The 12081-nt window shown below is 47.9% G+C and overlaps 1 protein-coding gene across 1 annotated transcript in view; it reads right to left on the reverse strand.

Moving 5' to 3' along the window:
- The window catches only part of LOC140453646 (gap junction beta-4 protein-like), a 40040-nt gene that overhangs the window by 27160 nt on the left and 799 nt on the right, over positions 1-12081 (reverse strand). The window lies entirely within an intron of this gene.

Here is a 12081-nt window from a genome sequence, read left to right on the forward strand (position 1 = left end):
TACATTGGATTAGTGGTGCTGGAAGAGCACAGCAGTTCAGGCAGCATCCAACAAGCAGCGAAATCGACGTTACGGGCAAAAGCCCTTCATCAGGAATAAAGGCAGTGAGCCTGAAGCATGGAGAGATAAGCTAGAGGAGGGTAGGGGTGGGGAGAAAGTAGCATAGAGTACAATGGGTGAGTGGGGGAGGAGATGAAGGTGATAGGTCAAGGAGGAGAGGGTGGAATGGATAGGTGGATAAGAAGATAGGCAGGTCGGACAAGTCCAGACAGGTCAAGGAGACAATTAATGAGCTGGAAGTTTGAAACTAGGATGAGGTGGGGGAAGGGGAAATGAGGAAGCTGTTGAAGTCCACATTGATGCCCTGGGGTTGAAGTGTTCCGAGGCGGAAGATGAGGCGTTCTTCCTCCAGGCGTCTGGTGGTGAGGGAGCGGCGGTGAAGGAGGCCCAGAGCCTCCATGTCCTCGGCAGAGTGGGAGGGGGAGTTGAAATGTTGGGCCACGGGGCGGTTTGGTTGATTGGTGCGGGTGTCTCGGAGATGTTCCCTAAAGCGCTCTGCTAGGAGGCGCCCAGTCTCCCCAATGTAGAGGAGACCACATCGGGAGCAACGGATACAATAAATGATATTAGTGGATGTGCAGGTGAAACTTTGATGGATATGGAAGGCTCCTTTAGGGCCTTGGATAGAGGTGAGGGAGGAGGTGTGGGCACAGGTTTTACAGTTCCTGTGGTGGCAGGGGAAAGTGCCAGAATGGGAGGGTGGGTCATAGGGGGGTGTGGACCTGACCAGGTAGTCACGGAGGGAACGGTCTTTGCGGAAGGCGGAAAGGGGTGGGGAGGGAAATATATCCCTGGTGGTGGGGTCTTTTTGGAGGTGGCGGAAATGTCGGCGGATGATTTGGTTGATGCGAAGGTTTGTAGGGTGGAAGGTGAGCACCAGGGGCGTTCTGTCCTTGTTACGGTTGGAGGGGTGGGGTCTGAGGGCGGAGGTGCGGGATGTGGACGAGATGCGTTGGAGGGCATCTTTAACCATGTGGGAAGGGAAATTGCGGTCTCTAAAGAAGGAGGCCATCTGGTGTGTCCTATGGTGGAACTGGTCCTCCTGGGAGCAGATACGGCGGAGGCGGAGAAATTGGGAATACGGGATGGCATTTTTGCAAGAGATAGGGTGGGAAGAGGTGTAATCCAGGTAGCTATGGGAGTCAGTGGGTTTGTAAAAAATGTCAGTGTCAAGTCGGTCGTCACAAATGGAGATGGAGAGGTCCAGGAAGGGGAGCGAGGTGTCAGAGATAGTCCAGGTAAATTTAAGGTCAGGGTGGAATGTGTTGGTGAAGTTGATGAATTGCTCAACCTCCTCGCGGAAGCACGAGGTGGCGCCAATGCAGTCATCAATGTAGCGGAGGAAGAGGTGGGGAGTGGTGCCGGTGTAATTACGGAAGATCAACTGTTCTACATAGCCAACAAAGAGACAGGCATAGCTGGGGCCCATATGTGTGCCCATGGCTACGCCTTTGGTCTGGAGGAAGTGGGAGGATTCAAAGGAGAAATTGTTAAGGGTGAGGACCAGTTCGGCCAAACGAATGAGAGTGTCAGTGGAAGGGTACTGTTGGGGACGTCTGGAGAGGAAAAAAACGGAGGGCTTGGAGGCCCTGGTCATGGCGAATGGAGGTGTAGAGGGATTGGATATCCATGGTGAAGATAAGGCGTTGGGGGCTGGGGAAACGGAGGTCTTGGAGGAGGTAGAGGGCGTGGGTGGTGTCTCGAACGTATGTGGGGAGTTCCTGGACTAGGGGGGATAGGACAGTGAAGCTCTTCAACCATGTTGTGAAACAAACTCGGTACCACAGCCACATTTGCTTCCTCAGTGCATGCCTCCGTAACCAACTCATCCCACACGGACTCCAGACCACCTTTAAACCAGCAGAGTTCGGACCCGAACAGGACAAACAGTACAGACTACAGATTCAAAAACACCAGCAATGTTCTCCTTCAAGATCCTCCGCTCCACGCTTGCAGCAATGCGCCGGCACCTAACCTCTCTACAGTCAGCCCTGTTCAGCTGAAGGCCACACTCTCTCAGAATTGCAAAGGACCCACTCTGTACTACATCCTCAGGAGAATTCATACTCTCAACAAACAGTATTTCAATTCCATCTCAAACATCAAAAACTGTAAGTACAACAAACTTTTATCCACCCACCTCCATAACCAGCGCTCCTCAAACATTCCAGAAGATTCCCCTGGCCTTGGAAACGCCATTAGCCATGTGGCTGACGCAGCTACCACCCCCACGCTGAGTGATGATGTCACTTCTGCCCACATCATGGCCACTCCCATAGCCACTTCGGGCCCTCACATCATCGCTGATGCCACATGCTCAGTGACTTCCGCCACCCCTACTGCCATAATCACCACCACTTCCGCCTCCACTAGCACCACTCACCTGCATTCTGCTGACACGCCCCCCACAGACCCCACTGTCACTATCCCCACACCCCAGAACCCCGAGGGCAACATTACCCCAGCTCATGCCTCCACCCCCATTCCCCCCACCATCACACCCACTCCAGGTACTGGCTCCGACCCCACTCCCAGCTCCACACCCACACCAGATCCCAGCTCCCGGCCCTGCCGGGTTTTCACCATCCCTCCAGACCTCCCACTCACTGAGGATGAGCAATCAGTCCTCAGCAAAGGACTCACCTTCATCCCCCTCCGTCCACGCATCAATGAATTTAATACACGACGTGACATCGAACAATTCTTCCGTCGCCTCCACCTCCGAGCTTACTTTCACAATCAGGACTCCCACCCACCTTCCGAGGACCCCTTCGCCCACCTCCAACACACTGCATCCACCTGGACACCCCGCGCTGGCCTATTACCTGCCCTCGACCTCTTCATTTCCAACTGCCGCCGGGACATTAACCGCCTCAACCTGTCGTCCCCCCTCCCCCACTCCAACCTCTCACCCTCACAATGCGTAGCCTTCCAATCCCTCTGCTCCAATCCCAACCTCACCATTAAGCCAGCGGATAAAGGGGGCGCAGTGGTAGTCTGGCGCACTGACCTCTACACCGCTGAAGCCAAACGCCAACTCGAGGACACCTCTTCCTACTGCTCCCTCGACCATGACCCCACCCCCCATCACAAAACCATCATCTCCCAGACCATACAGAACCTCATCACCTCAGGAGATCTCCCACCCAAAGCTTCCAACCTCATAGTCCGGGAACCCCGCACTGCCCGGTTCTACCTCCTTCCCAAGATCCACAAGCCTGACCACCCTGGCCGACCCATTGTCTCAGCATGCTCCTGCCCAACTGAACTCATCTCTACCTACCTTGACACTGTCCTATCCCCCCTAGTCCAGGAACTCCCCACATACGTTCGAGACACCACCCAAGCCCTCCATCTCCTCCAAGACTTCCGTTTCCCCGGCCCCCAACACCTTATCTTCACCATGGATATCCAATCCCTCTACACCTCCATTCGCCATGACCAGGGCCTCCAAGCCCTCCGTTTTTTCCTCTCCAGACGTCCCCAACAGTACCCTTCCACTGACACTCTCATTCGTTTGGCCGAACTGGTCCTCACCCTTAACAATTTCTCCTTTGAATCCTCCCACTTCCTCCAGACCAAAGGCGTAGCCATGGGCACACATATGGGCCCCAGCTATGCCTGTCTCTTTGTTGGCTATGTAGAACAGTTGATCTTCCGTAATTACACCGGCACCACTCCCCACCTCTTCCTCCGCTACATTGATGACTGCATTGGCGCCACCTCGTGCTTCCGCGAGGAGGTTGAGCAATTCATCAACTTCACCAACACATTCCACCCTGACCTTAAATTTACCTGGACTATCTCTGACACCTCGCTCCCCTTCCTGGACCTCTCCATCTCCATTAGTGACGACCGACTTGACACTGACATTTTTTACAAACCCACCGACTCCCATAGCTACCTGGATTACACCTCTTCCCACCTAATCTCTTGCAAAAAGCCATCCCGTATTCCCAATTTCTCTGCCTCCGCCGTATCTGCTCCCAAGAGGGCCAGTTCCACCATAGGACACACCAGATGGCCTCCTTCTTTAGAGACCGCAATTTCCCTTCCCACGTGGTTAAAGATGCCCTCCAACGCATCTCATCCACATCCCGCACCTCCGCCCTCAGACCCCACCCCTCCAACCGTAACAAGGACAGAACGCCCCTGGTGCTCACCTTCCACCCTACAAACCTTCGCATCAACTAAATCATCCGCCGACATTTCCGCCACCTCCAAAAAGACCCCACCACCATGGATATATTTCCCTCCCCACCCCTTTCCGCCTTCCGCAAAGACCGTTCCCTCCGTGACTACCTGGTCAGGTCCACACCCCCCTATGACCCACCCTCCCATTCTGTAAATGGGACTGTAAAACCTGTGCCTACACCTCCTCCCTCACCTCTATCCAAGGCCCTAAAGGATCCTTCCACATCCATCAAAGTTTCACCTGCACATCCACTAATATCATTTATTGTATCCGTTGCTCCCGATGTGGTCTCCTCTACATTGGGGAGACTGGGCGCCTCCTAGCAGAGCGCTTTAGGGAACATCTCCGAGACACCCGCACCAATCAACCAAACCGCCCCGTGGCCCAACATTTCAACTCCCCCTCCCACTCTGCCGAGGACATGGAGGCTCTGGGCCTCCTTCACCGCCGCTCCCTCACCACCAGACGCCTGGAGGAAGAACGCCTCATCTTCCGCCTCGGAACACTTCAACCCCAGGGCATCAATGTGGACTTTAACAGCTTCCTCATTTCCCCTTCCCCCACCTCATCCTAGTTTCAAACTTCCAGCTCATTAACTGTCTCCTTGACCTGTCCGGACTTGTCCGACCTGCCTATCTTCTTTTCCACCTATCCACTCCACCCTCTCCTCCTTGACCTATCACCTTCATCTCCTCCCCCACTCACCCATTGTACTCTATGCTACTTTCTCCCCACCCCCACCTCCTCTAGCTTATCTCTCCACGCTTCAGGCTCACTGCCTTTATTCCTGATGAAGGGCTTTTGCCCGTAACGTCGATTTCGCTGCTTGTTGGTTGCTGCCTGAACTGCTGTGCTCTTCCAGCACCACTAATCTAGTATTTGGTTTTCAGCATCTGCAGTCATTGTTTTTACCTTTTAGCTTTCTATAGTTGAGTCTCTGCAAAATTAATCTCATATTTTTTCTAAATACATTAAGAATCTTCTCCCAGGACAACAAAGGGCTTATAAAGTTGGCATCTGTTAATTGCACGTCTGCTGTTTAAAAATGCCTTTTAGCAACTTTCACACTTCCAGGATATTTCAAAATCGATCAGAATTAAAATATGACCACGGTTCTGTAGTCAAATTTTGTTTTTAAACACACTGCTACTCAATTATTTTCCTGATCATTAAAGCACAATCATTTTATACCTTCATTCTCTCTAAAAAAGCACCATGCCCGCATCAGTATTAGATGTTTGCGCTTTATCAACCATCTATTGTCAACAGTTTTGATGCAGTCAGGTTTGGGGCTTGTCATCCAACCATGAAACTATGTGACAGTCCAGTTATTTAGTGGCTGATTTATAGTTCAGGAATGCGTAAGGTGAACAAGTGATAATACAACTAAAATATACCATAAGCAGCGTTTATTTTTGTGATTGTAAACTTTAGGTTTTTTTTACTAATAGCAATTGAAACATATTTGTAACACAGATTACCTCAGCTCCAAGAGAGAATGGGGTTGGATTTTCCAACCCAAGGAGTGGCAATCACAAGCATGTTGCTCCTCTGTTCAGAAGAATGCGGCATTTGTTACAGGGGATTCTGATACAGGCTCCTTCAGACATTTGACATTGTATTTCCACTCTGGCAGGGTCCTTTGTAGTACAGAATAATTGGAGGAAGGCAACCATGCCCCTTTTCATGTAGCAGTCATCGAGTCCATAACACCATAAGACCATAAGACCATAAGACATAGGAGTGGAAGTAAGGCCATTCGGCCCATCGAGTCCACTCCGCCATTCAATCATGGCTGATGCGCATTTCAGCTCCACTTACCAGCGTTCTCCCCGTAGCCCTTAATTCCTCGAGACAACAAGAATCTATCAATCTCGGCCTTGAAGACATTTAGCGTCCCGGCTTCCACTGCACTTCGTGGCAATGAATTCCACAGGCCCACCACTCTCTGGCTGAAGAAATGTCTCCGCATTTCTGTTCTGAAATGACCCCCTCTAATTCTAAGGCTGTGTCCACGGGTCCTAGTCTCCTCGTCTAACGGAAACAGTTTCCTAGCATCCACCTTTTCCAAGCCATGTATTATTTTGTATGTCTCTATTAAGTCTCCCCTTAATCTTCTAAACTCCAACAAATACAATCCCAGTATCCTCAGCCGTTCCTCATATGCTAGACCTGTCATTCCAGGGATCATCCGTGTGAATCTCCGCTGGACACGTTCCAGTGCCAGTATGTCCTTCCTGAGGTGTGGGGACCAAAACTGGACACAGTACTCCAAATGGGGCCTAACCAGAGCTTTATAAAGTCTTAGTAGTACATCTCTGCTTTTATATTCCAACCCTCTTGAGATAAGAGACAACATTGCATTCGCTTTCTTAATCACGGACTCAACCTGCATGTTTACCTTTAGAGAATCCTCGACTAGCACTCCCAGATCCCTTTGTGCTTTGGCTTTATTAATTTTCTCACCATTTAGAAAGTAGTCCATGCTTTTATTCTTTTTGCCAAAGTGCAAGACCTCGCACTTGCTCACATTGAACTTCATCAGCCATTTCCTGGACCACTCTCCCAACCTGTCTAGATCCTTCTGTAGCCTCCCCACTTCCTCAGTACTACCTGCCTGTCCACCTAACTTCGTATCATCGGCAAACTTCGCTAGAATGCCCCCGGTTCCCTCATCCAAATCATTAATATATAATGCGAACAGCTGTGGCCCCAGCACCGAACCCTGCGGGACACTGCTCGTCACCGGCTGCCATTCTGAAAAAGAACCTTTTATCCCAACTCTCTGCCTTCTGTTAGACAGCCAATCCTCAATCCATCCCAGCAGCTCACCTCGAACACCATGGGCCCTCACCTTGCTCAGCAGCCTCCCGTGTGGCACCTTATCAAAGGCCTTTTGAAAGTCCAGATATACCACATCCACTGGGTTTCTCTGGTCTAACCTACTTGTTACCTCTTCAAAAAATTCCAACAGGTTTGTCAGGCATGACCTCCCTTTACTAAATCCATGTTGACTTGTTCTAATCAGACTCTGCTCTTCCAAGAATTTAGAAACCTCATCCTTAATGATGGATTCTAGAATTTTACCAACAACCGAGGTTAAGCTGATTGGCCTATAATTTTCCATCTTTTGCCTTGATCCTTTCTTGAACAAGGGGGTTACAACAGCCATCTTCCAATCATCCGGGACCTTTCCTGACTCCAGTGACTCTTGAAAGATCTCAACCAATGCCTCTGCTATTTCCTCAGCCACCTCTCTCAGAACTCTAGGGTGTATCCCATCGGGGCCAGGAGATTTATCAATTTTATATAATCATTTGGATTTAAAGGTTCGGCACCTTTGGCAGCTGCCATGAAGTGATAAGTATATCAGGCAAGGGTGAGGCTAGTGTGATGTGTGGGTAGGGTGCTGGATCAGCAGGGTGCTAAGTGGATACTGTGCAAAATAAGTAGCAAGCTGGGAGCCAAGTGGGTAGTGGTAGTTTGACAGTTGGGTAATGTATAAGGTGGGTAGGTTACCAGAATACAATGTGACAAGTGGACGTGGTCAATGACAGTGGATTTAGATTAGGTGGAGCGGAGTGGGCGACAGAGTAGGGGATGGAAGGGGAGGGGGTGAGGTGAAGGGGTGTTGGGGGAGGGAGTGGGAGTGGAATGCTGGAGGTCAAGCCTAGATAGTGGAGGGAGGTGGTTGGCTTTCACAGTAGGGGAATGTAGGTGGAAAGAGGGTGGGGATGGGCCAGAGTGTCAGGTTCATTAAATTTTAAAGGTAAAAACTTGCAAGGTCCATGCCAGTGGATTTTTATCCCTAGTGTGGGATCCTCTGTACTGGAGATCTATTTGTAAAATTAGCCCCTTCCTGCCCAGGCTTTCAACCTGTGCAATCTGTGACAAACAAATATCTGATATAACGTTTTTGCATTAAATATCCAGATTTTTAACTAAATAACATAAAATAGTTGTTGACAGCAAGAAGAAAGTAAAAAAAACGTTCTTCATATCAATTTGAACACTGGCGTGGAAAGGTTCTTTCAGGTCAGATAATGCAATTTTGAATGGCATCAATTGTTATGATCTTTTTTACATAGCTATTGTCTGCATCTGTGTGAAAGGCATTGCATCTACTTGGGCAACAGCAACCACTAGGCCAGATGCTATTGGTTTCCATTCATGGGAATGCATTCTCCTTTGATGTGCATTGCTTTTAAGCCTCTCTGCAAATCTATTGGGAATGGAACTCATCTGCATAATTTTATTCATAACTCCAGATACAAACTCAAATAAAGAGGAAAATTACATTACAAAGCACAGATGAAGTTAATCTTAAAGACTTGGGAATAGAGTCTTAGTCATAGAGATGTACAGCATGGAAATAGATCCTTTGGTCCAACCCGCTCATGCTGACCAGATACCCTATGTTAATCTAATCCCATGGGCCAGCACTTGGCCCATATCCCTGTAAACTCTTCCTATTCATATACCCATCCAGATCCTATTAAATATTGTAATTGTACTAGTTTCCATCACTTCCTCTGGCAGCTCATTCCATACACGCACCAAACTCTGTGAAAACTTTGCCCCTTAGGTCTCTTAAATCTTTTCTATCTCATTCTAAACCTATGCTCTCTATTTCTGGACTCCCCCACCCCACGGAAAAGACCTTGTCTAGTTACTTTATTCACACCCCTCATGATTTAATAAACCTTAATAAGACCATCCCTCAGCCTCCGACACTCCATGGAAAACAGCCCAGGCCTATTCAGCCTCTCCCTATAGCTCAAATCCTCCAATCCTGGCAACATGCCTGTAAATCTTTTCTGAACCCTTTCAAGTTTCACAACATCCTTCCAATGGGAAGGAGACCAGAATTGCACGCAATGTTCCAAAAGTGGCCTAACCAATAGCCCATACTATCACAACATGACCTCCCAACTCCTATTCTCAATATTCTGACCAATAAAGGAAAGTGAGTGTCACAATAAAATGTGGAGGGATGGTGGAGGCAAACGTTCAGGAGCTTGTGTGGAGTTTCAAACAGTCAGAAGTCTCCCGTTGTTGGTTAAGATTAGATCAGACTACTTACAGTGTGGAAACAGGCCGTTCGGCCCAACAAGTCCACACCGCCCCGCCGAAGCGCAACCCACCCATACCCCTACATCTACCCCTTACCTAATACTACAGGCAATTTAGCATGGCCAATTCACCTAACCTGCACATCTTTGGAGTGTGGGAGGAAACCGGAGCACCCGGAGGAAACCCACGCAGACACGGGGAGAATGTGCAAACTCCACACAGAGAGTCGCCTGAGGCGGGAATTGAACCCGGGTCTCTGGCGCTGTGAGGCATCAGTGCTAACCACTGTGCCACCGTGCCGCCCACAATGACACAATCCCTGGAATTTAGGATAGAGTCTAGGATATAGCTGAACCACACAAATTCCACCTTCAGAGGTGACAGTCACACTGCACAAGGCCCAAGCAATAAGTACCTCTAAGGAAAAAGGATCTATCCATTTCTCCTTCTCAGTCAATGACGTTACCATCACTGAATCCCCTACCATCCACATCCTGAGAGCTACAACCGAGCAGAAACTGAACAGGATTTGTACTGTGGCTACAAAAGCAGCTCAGATTTTAGGGTTTCTGAGGCAAGAGTAAGTCACTTCCTGACTCTCCCTTGATGGAATGCTTTCTACTTGCATGGATGGGTGCAACTCCAACAACATCCAAGCAGCTGACCAGCATCCAGGACAATGCTGTCCATTTGATTGGCATTACTTACATATTCAACACATTCCTTCTACAATGGATGTACAATGACAGAAGTGTGCCTCCTCAAGACCAGTACATCAACCTCACAAAGGGTCCTTTGACACCATCCTCTAAACTTAGAACTTCTACTGCCTACAAGGAAAAGAACAGCAACTGCTTGGGAACTCATTACCTTCAAGCTCCCCCACCTCCCCCCACCCCAGATCTCACACCATCTGATTTGAGGTTTCTTTTGTTGACCCTGCATTGTTTTTGGATTGAGCTCCTTTCCTTATTCCAGTGGGTGCACCTACATCACATGGTCTGCAATTGCTTGCGAAGGCAGCTCACCACCCCTCCCCCAACAGTGGGCAATAAATATTGGTCTTGTCAGTGACACTCACACTGCAGGAATGAATTAAATCGCTTGAGATACAGTCTTATTTGATTGGAGCAATGATACTCTGGCTCAAAACATGAGTATTTATAGAGCCATTTAAGGTTACACAAAATATTGAGAGAGAGTGCTTAGCAGGATCAGCTTTCTGGATGGGTAACGTGACTGCCAAGGGTGTTACTGTTTGGGAGATGCCATCGTCAAGCGCAAGTAAATGAGTTGTGACTTGAGACAGGCTTGTTCCAAGCATGAACTCCGGAACAAAGTCTCATGTGAACCTAGAGAGGGTTGGCTGTCTTATCTAGAAAGTGGGAGTATGTGGATAGACTTTTCACAATTATCTTGTGTGCCCATCTCACGGATACCTGAAAACAAATACCTTCGTTCTGAAAGGTATTATTTAACACTGTTTTCATCTGCAATTTTGCATGATTAGAGAATAATGATTTTGATAACGGACGGTATGTGTGGGATCATGTTCAAATAATGACCAAAATCAGTGTGTGATGAAGATAGCCTCTTCTATTCATCAAGGAGAAAGTGAGGACTGCAGATGCTGGAGATCAGAGCTGAAAATGTGTTGCTGGAAAAGCGCAGCAGGTCAGGCAGCATCCAAGGAGCAGGAGAATCGATGTTTCAGGCATGATGTTTCCTGAAGAAGGGCTCATGCCCAAAACGTCGATTCTCCTGCTCCTTGGATGCTGCCTGACCTGCTGCACTTTTCCAGCAACACATTTTCAGCTCTTCTATTCAGCAATCACTGCACAAGTTTGAGCTGGTAATAAAATCCCAAAGTACAGTTCTTACATATAATAAAATTCCATTACTATGGTGCTACATTGTTTTATCTATGGTACACAAAAGTTTGAAGTGCTTCTGTCCTGGGAGACAGGAGTTAGGGTAAAACATGTGCTAAGTGCTGGCTGCCTCTTCTGATGGGATAGGTGAAAGTGAGGACTGCAGTGCTGGAGCTTAAAGTCAAGATTACAGTGGTGCTGGAATTGCACAGCAGGTCAGGCAGCATCCAAGGAGCAGGAAAATCAACGTTTCAGATTGGGTCTGTCAAGTCTGCTTGCATAATTAGGAGGTATTAGTCCTTTTGTCTTTTAAGTTAGTAAATATTAGTAAAAATGCTAGGCCTATATGCTCCAAATCAATTAAAAATTGTAAATGCTATTAAACTGAATACTGCAGCTGGGTTGTGAGATTTATTTACTATTTGGCGGTATGAGTTTCATTCATTCATGCAATTTAATGGAAATGCTGTTTTGTCAGTTAGTTTCTTAAAGGGACAATGACCCAGTTAAAAGATATTTAACAGGTACTTAATCTATTCAGGTCCATTCAGGAGATGGTTGGTAAGGGCTGATTAATATTATAAATTTTTGTGGAGACTTGGTGAGGATGGGATTGTTCTGTATGCTGCACTTGTTCAGAGGTAAACACTACTTGTAGCAAGGGCTGGTAAGGTGTGGAAATGCAGTAATAGTTTTGAAAGGGTGGTTTTAAAAATTGAATACCACAGAACCACGATTTTACAAATGTATGAATGAAACCATGTTGTTGTAATTAACAGATTAGCAAAGGGTTATAAATGAATGAACAGGAACCCGATATTAATGAATATAATGAGCTGGTGAGTGAATTAATAAATATAGTCTATAACACAATATCTCAGT

This window comes from Chiloscyllium punctatum, chromosome 27 (genome assembly GCF_047496795.1).
Source record: "Chiloscyllium punctatum isolate Juve2018m chromosome 27, sChiPun1.3, whole genome shotgun sequence".
Classification (NCBI taxonomy): domain Eukaryota; kingdom Metazoa; phylum Chordata; class Chondrichthyes; order Orectolobiformes; family Hemiscylliidae; genus Chiloscyllium; species Chiloscyllium punctatum.